Source organism: Pseudophryne corroboree, chromosome 9 (assembly GCF_028390025.1).
Source record: "Pseudophryne corroboree isolate aPseCor3 chromosome 9, aPseCor3.hap2, whole genome shotgun sequence".
Classification (NCBI taxonomy): Eukaryota; Metazoa; Chordata; class Amphibia; order Anura; family Myobatrachidae; genus Pseudophryne; species Pseudophryne corroboree.
The window spans coordinates 229,909,523-229,922,732 of NC_086452.1; positions in this window are offsets into that span (position 1 = coordinate 229,909,523).

Genomic DNA, 13,210 nt, shown 5'->3' on the forward strand with positions numbered 1-13,210 from the left:
ACTTATCATATATTACAACAAACAGTAGGTAGGGGGTGAACTAACGATCTGGGTTTTTTAACCCTAGACGTCCAATCCCTCTACACAAACATAACCCATCAAAAAGGTATTGAGTCAGTCAAATACTATTTAGACAGAGACCTTACCATTAAGCAAGGACAACGTGACTTTGTTTTGGAAGCCATATTATTTATCCTTACTCACAATTATTTTCTGTTTGATGACCGTTATTATTTACAACGCCTTGGGACGGCCATGGGGACCAGGTTTGCACCAAGTTTTGCCAACCTCTATATGGGCCGCTTCAAAGAAGAGTACATCTGGAGCGGCCCATATAGAGAGAACCTGGTCCTCTATGGCCGTTACATCAATGATTTATTTATTATTTGGAATGGGGGTCACCTTAAAGCACTTGATTTTGTTAACTTTTTGAATTATAACACTTATAATTTAAAATTCACTCATAATTTTAGTTATACCACCACCAATTTTCTAGATATCACGTTCTCAATAGAGAAAGATAAGATTATATCTACAAACTTTATCAAACCAGTAGGTGCTGGTAACTTACTTCATTTCTCAAGCGGACATTATAGACCATGGGTGAAAAATATCCCAAAAAAATCAAATTATCAGAATCAGACGTAATTGCTCTCAGGATTCTACATTCCTATTTCAAGTAGACAACTTATTGAAACAGTTTTGTGAAAGAGGTTATCCATTGTATCTAATAGAAGATTCTTGGATGTTTGCTAATACCCTAGTAGAGACCAACTTTGAAAAGTCACCTAAAACTAAATATCCTGGTTTTAATTCTATGAAAAACAATGTGAAGGGAAATAATATAGTGGTCGAAGATGCCATCAAATTTATTTCAAAATTCAATAAGAAATCTAATATTATTAAAAAAATTGTTCAAACAAACTATGAAATTATTAAACAAGACCCCATTTTGAATAAATGTTTGGCCAAGAAACCATTGGTTATCTTTAGGAGGAACACAAACTTGAAAGAAATGTTGGCTCCTAGTTTTTTAAAGCCAATTAATACAAATGTAACACCAACCTGGTTACCTAAGAAACCGTTAGGTTGTTTTAGATGTAACAAACAAGTTGCTTAACCTGTAAATTTATTAAAAACAAGGTTTCAGATGTTATTTCTACGGCTAATAAATAATTCTTTTCGGATCAAACAATTTATTAATTGTGACTCAGAATACTGTGTTTATGTACTACAGTGTTCATGCTCCCTTCAGTATGTGGGGAGAACGACTAGGTCCCTAAAATCAAGATTTAGAGAACACAGACTTAACATCATAAAGAAACTACAAACGCATAGCGTATCCCGACATTTTTCCAGGGTACATAATGGTGATCCATCATCCCTAACCGTGTTAGGTGTAGAGCAGTTCACTAGCACAAAAAGGGGAGGAGACCGATTCCGAAAACTTTGTGTAGGGGAGTCCTCATGGATTTTCAGGCTGGATACTCTCCATCCTGAAGGTCTTAATGAAGCTCTCGTTTATACCTGTCTAGACTAAACCATAGATTTAAAGTCTCTTATTTATAAGTTCTGGTGTAATTTATTATTAATCAAAACAGATATTGCATTTTTACATATCTTTACATGTATGCACCGTTACGTCAGTGTATTTGTATAGTTAATATATTGCTATATAGATCCTTAACACTGCCAATTATAATAGGATCTATTTATACAATAGGTCACAATAGCAGTTGAAGAGTTATTGTCCTTCTTACGTTATTATTATAAATATGTTTATTTTTTATTTTTATTTTTATCTTTATATTTATTTTTATATATAATTTTTTATATATATTTTTTATATATATTTTTTATATTAATATTACTTGAAAATTACACTCTAATACATACAAAGCATTATTTGACTGTTCACTGGGGATAGAGGCTGCTCTCCCCAGTACGCATGTCTATGTGGTATTTTATTATAATTAACTCTGCAGATAGATTTTAACTCATTTTCTTTATATAAGTCTCTACTTCTCTATATTTGTAAACTCTATCACTAGCGATCCATATATATATATATATATATATATATATTCCCGTTTTTAGTTAAAGATCCCCTCGACATCTCGATCAGTTTCCTTAGAAAAATCTACCTTAGTATTGCTGTGTTGATAATGACAACCTACTCCGTTACTCTCAATAATAGACTAATTACAGCTGCCCAGTAAAGTGTAGTATAAAGTATACTGGTTGCTACTTGTCCGCATATTAGATACAATCAAATTGTTGCTGTGGATTTTGAAACAATGTATGTTTATTATATTGACTCAGTGCGTCTTTAAGATACATTATTATATTGTGAATAAGTTATATATGTGTAAATTTGTTTAAATTAGGATAAAATAGTGATTTTAAGCATCTATTCATTAATTCATTAAGCAGACACATCTGATAAGATTTAATGCTATCAGACGGGTATAAATTCTGAAGTCCGTAGAGGGGAGGTATACGTCTTGAGGAAGTCTCCGGTTGCTAGGAGACGAAACGCGTTGACGCCCAGACACACTCTCTCTCAATTAAGCTCTCCAGATGTCGGTACCCGCAGGCTCGAATAGCTCACGGAGCTTTACGTACTCCAGCACTTTGCCGTGCGACATCTCCGCCAGACGCCGGGTGCTTCACGCCAGGGCCCCGCGGCGGAATTCAACAGTCCGGTGTTCTCAGAGGGATATACAGACGTCGTGCAATTATCAGCGGCCAGCATCCATCAGTGCATTGGAGACGTGCAGTGTCCCCTAAACGGAGCGGCTAATATTCAATTGCAGCAGTCATATTACATTATTTCCCTCATCTCACGTGCAAATATACCATCTGAAAGGACCCTGTTTGCACTTTCTACAGGAACCAGCACATGGGTAATTATTTCAGATTACACCGTTTTACCAATAATACAACCATTGTGATTGTGGACATCATTTGCGGGACATTTATCACACCATACACTGGGACGCCAGTGTTTTGATGAACACTAGTTCTTCATCTGAGAGAGCTAAATTAATTGCATATTTTAAAGCATGTTTGCTAATTATTAACTTTGATATTTAGTGATCAATCTAATTATTTTACCGATTGTAATTGATATATGTTTTCTGATAAAAAATCCTTTATTTATACTTTAAGTCTCACCGAGTCAATCATTACCGATGGTGAACTGCACAGTGATAATTCATAGGATAATATCTAAAGTGATTTAAAGCGCAGAGTAACTCTCCCTTCTATACTTTAAACTAATTGCAGCTTAGCAAGCTGTTTATTTCTCTCAGCTGCTATTAATCACTACTATACATTGGTATATTAATATTTATAAATTATAGCGCCGGATTATAAATCGGAGAGTAACATCCCGATTTATTTATCTCTCTTCTATTTCTAGTTTGCTTTATCCGGGCAGCTTAAGTAATTGCTAAATTTGCTACGAAATATATATGCCTATTTTTATAGATATTGATCTTTTTATCTATATATTATTAACCAGTATATATTGTGCAGTTCACCATGGTTGAGTTCAGAAGCTATCATGATAGGAAAACTAGACGTGACCAATATTTATCTAGTTTTACTTATGAAGAAGATAATGACACTGTTCAAACTAATATGAATCCAGATATAAATAAATTATTCTATCAATTGGAAGATCTCTTGAAGGAAGAGATGCGTAATTGGTGGGACAGTGTCTCTTTACAGAAATATATAGATGCCAAGATCATCCCCAGGGGTTTGAGGGTGTTTAAACATCTGTCTATTAATGACAACCCCAACCTCCAAAAACAGTGGGATGATACTTTGGACACCTGTTCCCTATCACTTATGAAATTGCTCGTTAATTATAGAAATGAGAAAGTAGATCACACAGTTACTAAAATTGAACAAGTTAAAGATGATCTATTAAGATTTAAAGAACAGCCCTCATTTAAAAATAAATTTAAAAATAAAGATGACCAAATAAATACTAGAGTGGAAAGATTCGAAAAAGATCTCATCTATAGTAAGAAAAGGAAATGGTCGAGGGATCAAGAGGATTATAAATCAAACAGGATTAGAACCTATAACAAACAAAGAGGTAGATTAAATAGTACTAGATTTGCTCCTAATTATCCTAGTAGAACTGTCCCTAAATCTCAACATATAGACAGTCACTTAAAGACTGATACATATACATCCAGACAAACTAAATCAGAGAACCAAAGGAGTGTATATAGAAATTCCAATAGAAATCGTGCAGACGCATATCCCAAGTACAGAGTTGAGGAAAGCCATTCAGATCACTCAGGGGATTTTCACAGGTTGAATGTAATTCATCACCCCAACCCTTACAAGACCCTGACAAATCATACCCCAAAAAGATACAGAGAAAACGAGGATGCAGAGGAGGAGGAAAGAGGTCCAAGAAAAGCAAGGTACAGGTAGACAGTAAAGGAATATATAACCTCACGTCTCAAAAATTAACAAATGATCAAATACACCTTCTGAAAAAAGGCCTTAATTTCGTTCCAAGTAAAGAACCAAATATTTTCGAATTATTTGTGGATTTAAATAAATTTACCAGAGATTAGTGTAGAAAGCGCTACTTTGCTGTTAAAAAACTGGATAAAATTTTTCCAAACGGTGAAACTTCCCCTATCATTTTAGATGACTCAGATAAAGCTGTTTATTTCTCTCAGCTGCTATTAATCACTACTATACATTGGTATATTAATATATATAAATTATAGCGCCGGATTATAAATCGGAGAGTAACATCCCAATTTATTTATCTCTCTTCTATGTATACATGCTAGCTGGCATGTTGGCAATTGTATAGGACACAGGCCAATTTAATTTTTTTTTGCTGAGTGCTTTCTATCTATCTATCTATCTGTCTATCTATCTATCTATCTATCTATCTATCTATCTATCTATCTATCTATCTATCTATCTATCCTGTATACAGTGCATCTGTATATGGGGTCGGGGTGGGATATTTAATTGTATGCACTGGCGTTTCTATCATGGGTGCAATGTGTGTAGTGCACACGGGCCCCTGGGTCCGGGAGGGGGCCCACACCACACACATTGCACCCATATTTTCATACTCACCTATCCGAAGTCCACCGCTGGGCGCTGCAGCGGCAACTGTCGCGGCTAAAGAACATATAAAAAATGTCCACCGCGCATGCGCCGTTAATTTTTTGTCTCCAAAAGATGGCCATGTTTCGGGAGACCTGCGCATGCGCAGTAGACTCCGGCATATTGCTGGAGCCTATGGCATCGTGGAGAGGAGGGGGCCCACCCGGAGTGTGCACACGGGCCCCCTCCTCTCTTAAGACGCCTCTGATTGTATGTGTATGTGTATACATACATACAGTATTATATACATATATACATATATTTGTTCCATCCTCCCATCAGTAAGTTAATTACTGACACCCCCCCCCCCCCCTCCTCCATTTGTACTGTATTGTACCCCGGTGCCTGTGTTTCCCTATTGTGCTGTTTACAAGTGCAAACCACCCACCAGGCTGTGATGAGATGTGCACTGTCTGTGGTCCTGTAGAAATCCCCATGGGTTACTTACCTAATAGCTGTTTCATTGTTTTCCCTCATAATTGGTATGGCTCCTCTTATAGCTGGCAGCAGCATTAAAGTGATGCTGCAGGTGCAGACAGACATGTAGTCAGGTGCTGCTTGCTGCTAGAGAGTCGGGATCAGGACTATGAGGAGCGGCCGTGGGGATGCCCCTTGCAGAGCCATAGTTACATCCTCCTCCTATGTGCCTTCATATGACATGATGTTACACTTGTTAGCATGTAGGAAGCGCTGAGGCACTCTGTAGTACAGCCTGATAGCGCTGGCTGCACCTGATTAGACCCGAAGCAGCAGCCAGCGCAGTGTAAGGAGGAGGCCGCACACAGAGTCATCCTTCAGTTTTTTGCTAGATGAATTTAGTGGCGCCCTCCAGGAGCCGGCACCCCTAGGCAACCGCCTAAAGCTGCCTAATGGTAGAGCCGGCCCTGGGGGCAGGCTATAGCTTTTTACATGTTAATTATGTATCGTTCGTGGGCTGGCGACAATGGCTCTAAAATCAAGCACTTGGAATTCCCCCCTCTAGAAATCCTGTGTTTACCACTGATTACCTTATGCTAATATGAGTTACCATAGGAATAGTACTAGTATACGTATGGCTTCAAGTGGGAATTCACACTGCCCACTATTTTTCTTTCCATGGCTGCAACTGTAATCAGTGATATTAGGAAATAGGAATGGTGCCTAAAGAGTACAATCCGATATAAAAGAAGACCAAAAGGCAAGCCCTCCAAAAAACTGTACATGGACGTTAGTAATATGCCCTGTTAAGCATGGCATGCAGGGAATTCCCTTAGGGATCTCACAGGTACAGCGCACAGTGAGGCCGGAAATTATGTACACCCTTGACCGCAAGTAAGGGCACAACGAGGAATAAGAAGACGGTTGGTTCTATATCGGAGGGGCTGAAGGGACCTTGTGACGTATTGAAGGGAGGAGCTACGTCACCAGGGGGAGGAGCTACGGGCGAACAGGGTACCCGAAAAGTACCCTCGCGGGCTCGCTTCGCTCGCCACGCTTCGGGCACGGTGGCTCGCTTCGCTCACCACCTAATTACTAAAGGTAATAGTTGGTGGCGTGGATAGTAGAGGAACTATCCCGCTGGCCTAGCTCCTCCCCCTTGCGTCGTAACTCCTCCCCCTTACGGAAAAGGTCCCTTAGCCCACTTGATTCTAGCATCTACCATAAGAAGACGGGATAGTGAATCATCTGGTATCCTGACGAAGCCTGTGCTATACAGGTGAAATGCGTCGATCGCCGAGCAACGGATTGGACACACGCTTTTCAAACACTGACCACCGTCGCTGATTTCACCTGTCTGCCGGCAGACACCCGTTTTATAACACACCTATACGAGACCCCAACAGCGGCCAACAGACTACCAGTGGGACTTACAAATAGCGGTGAGTGTACTTTGGATATCATCCTTATCAGCTACTACTGCCTAACTACTGCTTAAGCCCCTGGCTGGAGAGACTATACTTTGTATCGAGAATCTGATACATATAAGCACTGTTTTGGATACAACATCAAATAGGAGTTAAATCATCAAGCACCTTTATATGTATTCTTTAGTAGAATAAACCGCACAAGCGTCTCTACTAATACTGCAGAATTTTATACTTCTTAACTCTATCTTATATGTTTGTCCAGTGTCATTTTTGTACGTATACCAGTATTAGGAACACACCTGCATTTTTTATAACAAAAACACACTTTCCTTTTATTTATTACACATCTGATGTGGAATTGCTTATTATGAGTATTTTTTTTACAAACCCTTCATTAATTATACACTACATGCAGAATTGTCATCTATGAATTCTTCTTAATCATTGGACATTAAAGTTATATACCCAAAGATTTATTTTTACTCTATTATAAAAAAATAAATACCAATATATATTTTCTCATTACTATTTGTATTATTGTCCTTTGTTTAATAGCGCTGGGAGTTACTAATTTTTTACAGATCTAACAGGGCTAGTGGAAACCCACATCTCTGTAGCTGCTTTTTAAACATAAGGTATTAGCGCAGCCCTCACAATATGTTTTTAAAATCAGTGATATCGGCACTTGCACCTGATCCATGCTAGGTACAAGAGATTTGTCAGAAACAGGCTTGCCTTCTCCAAACACACACCTCAGAATAGCATGGCAGTATAGCTACACTCCCACAACAGTGCCATGACACACCAATAAGATTGAATTGTTTCATGTGTGATAGCCGGGCAGCGGCCGATCCATCAGTGTTTTTAAAAAGGGCCCCTCCCAATAAAGGTTTCCCCAAATTGTCAAATAAATCTTCGGTACCGATCTTGTTCGCGGACGCCAAATTGTGATAGCCGGGCAGCGGCCGATCCATCAGTGTTTTTAAAAAGCATTGTCACGCCAGGCTTTCTCATCACTTAAGCAAGCAGTTTATTCACAGTTCAGACAGGGTTATCACGAGCAATAACAGCATTACAGTACAGTACATACCAGCGCAGTCTCTGGGAATCAGTAGTGCGGCTTCCGCAAACTGAGATTCATTTCAGTGTGCTCTCCCCCATTCGCTAGGGGCTCTATCTAAACGGGATCTCTCATGGACACGTTACTGGGGGCCTTCCACCAAACGTGATTTCCTATCACTCACCCAGCTCGTCCTCTCCCGCAGACTCACACCTCCCATCCTGCTTCTTGGGTACCCCTGAAGGTGAGGATCCCCGTTATTTCTTCCACTGATTGCTCATGCTGTAGCTGCTCTCACACTGCAAATCTGGATATCTCTTGCTCTTCCTAGCAGCACCTACATGCTGTTCCATAATGCCAGGGACTGTGGAGTTATAGATGCTTGTTCCTGCGTTTCTCCTGGACACTAGCCTGTGCCCTCCATCTCAGTCCTCGGCTCATACTGCACTGTCCTGTGCTTTGTTCCTTTTGCTAAAATCCCCATGCACTTCCTGTCCTAAACCCCTACATGTGGCAGGGTCTGCCAGAACTGGTTTTGGGGCCATAAAACTCCCCCACTCACTGATAAGAATCAAAAGGCTTTTGGAACTTTCCAAAATCTGTTGTCTCCTAACATTCCAGTATGCCACATACACCCCTGCTAAAATCTTGCGTGTCCCCACGCAATATACCTATGAGCTTGCAAAAAGTCTAGCAAGGAACAGTCTCTTATACTCCTCTATAGCAAGGTCAAAACATAACACACAATATACAAGGATAATTACAGTATGTATCACACACAATATAACAATCACATGAGCAGAAAAACATGGCATGCAAACATACAATATAACAATCACATGAGCAGAAAAACATGGCATGCAAAACATCACATGAAACACAAATCACATATACTGTTGCCTTTTTCCCTTGAATTACAGTCCTGGGTTACAGATGATAATGAATGTTCCAACATCTTCTGGCAATTGTGCCAAACACTTAGAACCTGCCCGTGCCGGCCCTTGTCTCCCCCAGTTCGCTGGGTCAAAAGAGATAGGTGGCTTTCATGGGCCCCTCCCAATAAAGGTTTCCCCAAATTGTCAAATAAATCTTCGGTACCGATCCTGTTCGCGGACGCCAAATTGTGATAGCCGGGCAGCGGCCGATCCATCAGTGTTTTTAAAAAGCATTGTCACGCCAGGCCTTCTCATCACATAAGCAAGCAGTTTATTCACAGTTCAGACAGGGTTATCACGACAGTAACATTTAACTTCTTTTTCTTCTCTCCAGCATAATATTCATATGGGTTCCATCAGGTTACATCTCCTTTCATTTGCTTCACGGGCAATAACAGCATTACAGTACAGTACATACCAGCGCAGTCTCTGGGAATCAGTAGTGCGGCTTCCGCAAACTGAGATTCATTTCAGTGTGCTCTCCCCCATTCGCTAGGGGCTCTATCTAAATCTCTCATGGACATGTTACTGGGGGCCTTCCACCAAACGTGATTTCCTCTCACTCACCCAGCTCGTCCTCTCCCGCAGACTCACACCTCCCATCCTGCTTCTTGGGTACCCCTGAAGGTGAGGATCCCCATTATTTCTTCCACTGATTGCTCATGCTGTAGCTGCTCTCACACTGCAAATCTAGATATCTCTTGCTCTTCCTAGCAGCACCTACATGCTGTTCCATAATGCCAGGGACTGTGGAGTACCATGCTTGTTCCACAGTCCCCAGACTGCGTTTCTCCTGGACACTAGCCTGTACCCTCCATCTCAGTCCTCGGCTCATACTGCACTGTCCTGTGCTTTGTTCCTTTTGCTAAAATCCCCCTGCACTTCCTGTCCTAAACCCCTACATGTGGCAGGGTCTGCCAGAACTGGTTTTGGGGCCATAAAACTCCCCCACTCACTGATAAGAATCAAAAGGCTTTTGGAACTTTCCAAAATCTGTTGTCTCCTAACATTCCAGTATGCCACACATGCATAGCATGGTCAGTGCCCACTTCAGTAGCACACGCAGGGTGGTTTCTGAGCACCTAGAACCTCCCCCCCCCCCCCCCCCATGAGCCAAATTCCCTTTTTCAGAGAAGGAGAGGACTTTGTCTCTGTCTCATCGGTTACCGCGATCGCAGTTGCAGGAAGCTATAGCTGGGACTCAGCAGAGAGAAGAGCTCCTTGCAGAGAATATCCGGAGCCTCAGCCACAGCAGCTCTCTCTCCTCACATGCAGCTTTGCCGTGACTGCCAGTGTCCTCTCATCATTATATGGGGGTGAGTGTGGGCAGTGACTGACAGTAGTTCCCTAGTGCTGCTTCCAGTGTGTATATTAACCATGTAATTCCTGGACCTGGACTGCTGGTGAGAATTTTCTCTTATCTTAAGCTATATTAAGTATATTACTTGTTCTGCACACTCAGGCCTGTCACTATCCAGCTCAGCAAAGGGATGCATAGAAGGGAGGCACCAGCCTGGAGCTGCGCCAGCCTGGAGCTGTGCTCTCAGCACCAGCCTGGAGCTGCGCTCTCCCTGCTTTGCATCCCTGCTGCTGCGCCTGTCTCATCTGCTGCTGCCAGCTGCTGGGCCTGTCCCACTGACAGGCAGCGGTGCTGGCAGCTTGTAGCCTCCTCCTTCCCCCTCCCCTGTGACAGTAGCTGTGTCCAGGCCGAATAGGGAGCAGAGCTACGTGGCACTGAGGGGGTGGAGCTACACAGGACCTAAGGGGTGGGCTACGCGGGATCCAGTCAGGATGCAAGCAGTCAAAATACTGACGCCGGAATCCCAACACTGTTTGGAATGCTGACTTCGGCATCCTATCCTATCACAATCCTGGCACTGGAATCCCGACTGTAGGGATCCTGAACTTTTGTGTGCCAGGCCGCTGGAGAGGTAGCAGCAAGGGGGGGGGGGGTAGGTTTAGGCTGTGTGTGTGTGTGTGTGTGTGGGGGGGGGGGGTTAGGGTTAGGCTGCGGGAAAGGGGGAGTCAGGGATAGGCACCCCTTGGGAGAGTCTGGAGTAGGCTGCAGGGTGGGGAGGGTTAGGTTTAGGCTTCAGGAAAGGGAGTCAGGTTTAGCCACCGCGGGGAGTGTTAGAGTTAGGCTGCAGGGGGTGGGAGGGTTAGGTTTAGGCTGCTAATAGGGAGGATTAGGGTTAACATATTTACCCATCCCCTGTCAGGATTCTAACCATTAATGCCACTGTCGGTATTCTGACCACCGGAATCCCAAACACAAGCATATCAGCGCCAACCATAAGCACAGGATAGGGGTTCAGCAGTTATATAACAGGGAGATGTGTGGGGGCATTACTATTATTTGCATTAACTGCAACATGGTGGCTACATGACAGGGGTTAATTTAAAGCCGACCTCCTCTCCAAAGGTCATGCAGAGCACCTACAGCAGCAGGTTCTTGCTCAGGCTATCTGGGTAGGCAGCATCTGCTGGCAGTTCCCCATCCTCCAGCTGTATGTGTATAAGTGGCGCTACTAGTGGGGGCATTTTTTGTATATGCCCCTCTACTACTATGGGCATTATGTGTATAAGTGGTGTACTACTATGGGCATTATGTGTATGAGGGGCACTACTACTATGGACATTATGTGTCTAAGCGGCAATACTACTGGGGTCATTATGTGTATAAGCGGCCCTACTGGGGGCATTATGTGTATAAGAGGCACTACTACTATGTGCATTATGTGTATAAGCAGCACTACTACTGGAGACATTATGTGTATAAGTGGCACTACTACTGGGGGCATTATGTGTATAAGCGGCACCACTACTATGAGTATTATGTGTATAAGCAGAATTACTACTGGGGGCATTATGTGTATAAGCGGCACTACTACTGAGGGCATTATGGGTATAAGCAGTACTACTGGGGACATTATGTGTATAAGCATCACCACTACTAGGGGCATTATGCGTATAAGTGAAACTACTATTGGGGACATTGTGTGCCCATGCTGCACCCCTTCAGTGGAACGCGCTCCCCCGCTCCATTAGACTCTCCCCGACCTTGCAAAGCTTCAAACGGGCACTAAAAACCCACCTATTCATCAAAGCGTACCCTTCCGATGCATAACCTAGTCATGAGGCTGCTCCTCCATCCCCCTGCCTCATGCCTTGAACATCTCTGCTTTGCTTACATACTGCCATCAGGCTACCTCCCGCTTGCTTGCACCTCATGTCATCTGTCTGTCACCCCTTCCCACTAGATTGTTAGCTCTTCAGAGCAGGGCCCTCTTTCCTCTTGTTGTCAAAGCCCTCTTCTCGACACATTTCACTAACAGCTCTCTCCTACTTAGCGACCATCTTTACTTTTTTCTCCTGCTGGTAAAGGCTCATCTCTATCTATGGCCGCCAGCCCCAAGTAGTACGATGATTACTCCCTTGCTACTTACATCTTCATACCTCCCAACTTTTAGCTTGTTAGAAGAGGGACACACGCGCGGCAAAGCCGAGCGCGCTCCCGAAAAAGGGGTGTGGCCTAAGAAAATGGGGCATGGCTTAGCGGGAGGACCCGCGACCGTGAGCCACGCCCCCATTTTCATGACTGAGGGGGCATGCCCAGTGCTCTGTGAGCCGCTGGCATGCCCCCTCTCCCTCTGACTCCAGTGAATAGACGCTGTGCTAAGCAGGGCAGCGGGTGACAGAGCCTCCCAACTTCCCCCCCCACCATGGGACACTGCGGCCCGCGGGTGGGACAGCGGGACAGTCCCCAAAAAACGGGACTGTCCCGCGAAAATCGGGACAGTTGGGAGGTATGCATCTTAGCTGTATTATGTTTTGAGAATTGTGGTGCTCTTTGTTACCTGTACTTATGTTATTTATTTACTGTAATGCTAAGTTTTGTCTTCCTGTACTGTCCTTTGTACGGCGCTGTGAAACACTTGTGGCGCCTTATAAATAAAATATAATAATAATAATAATAATAATATGTGTATAAGCAACACTAGTACGTGCGGTGTAATGTGAATAAGATTGTGCTGCTGTGTGGCGTGATTTGAAATGGGGGTAATAGTGTGTGACCACACCCCTTCCATGTAGACCACACCCTTTTTTCAACACGTGTCAGAGGAGCGCACTGTCCCTTTGTAAAGTGTGGGAGGGCACAAATTTATAGTTTGCAGGGAGGAGCCAAACACCCCAGCACCGGCCCTGTACAC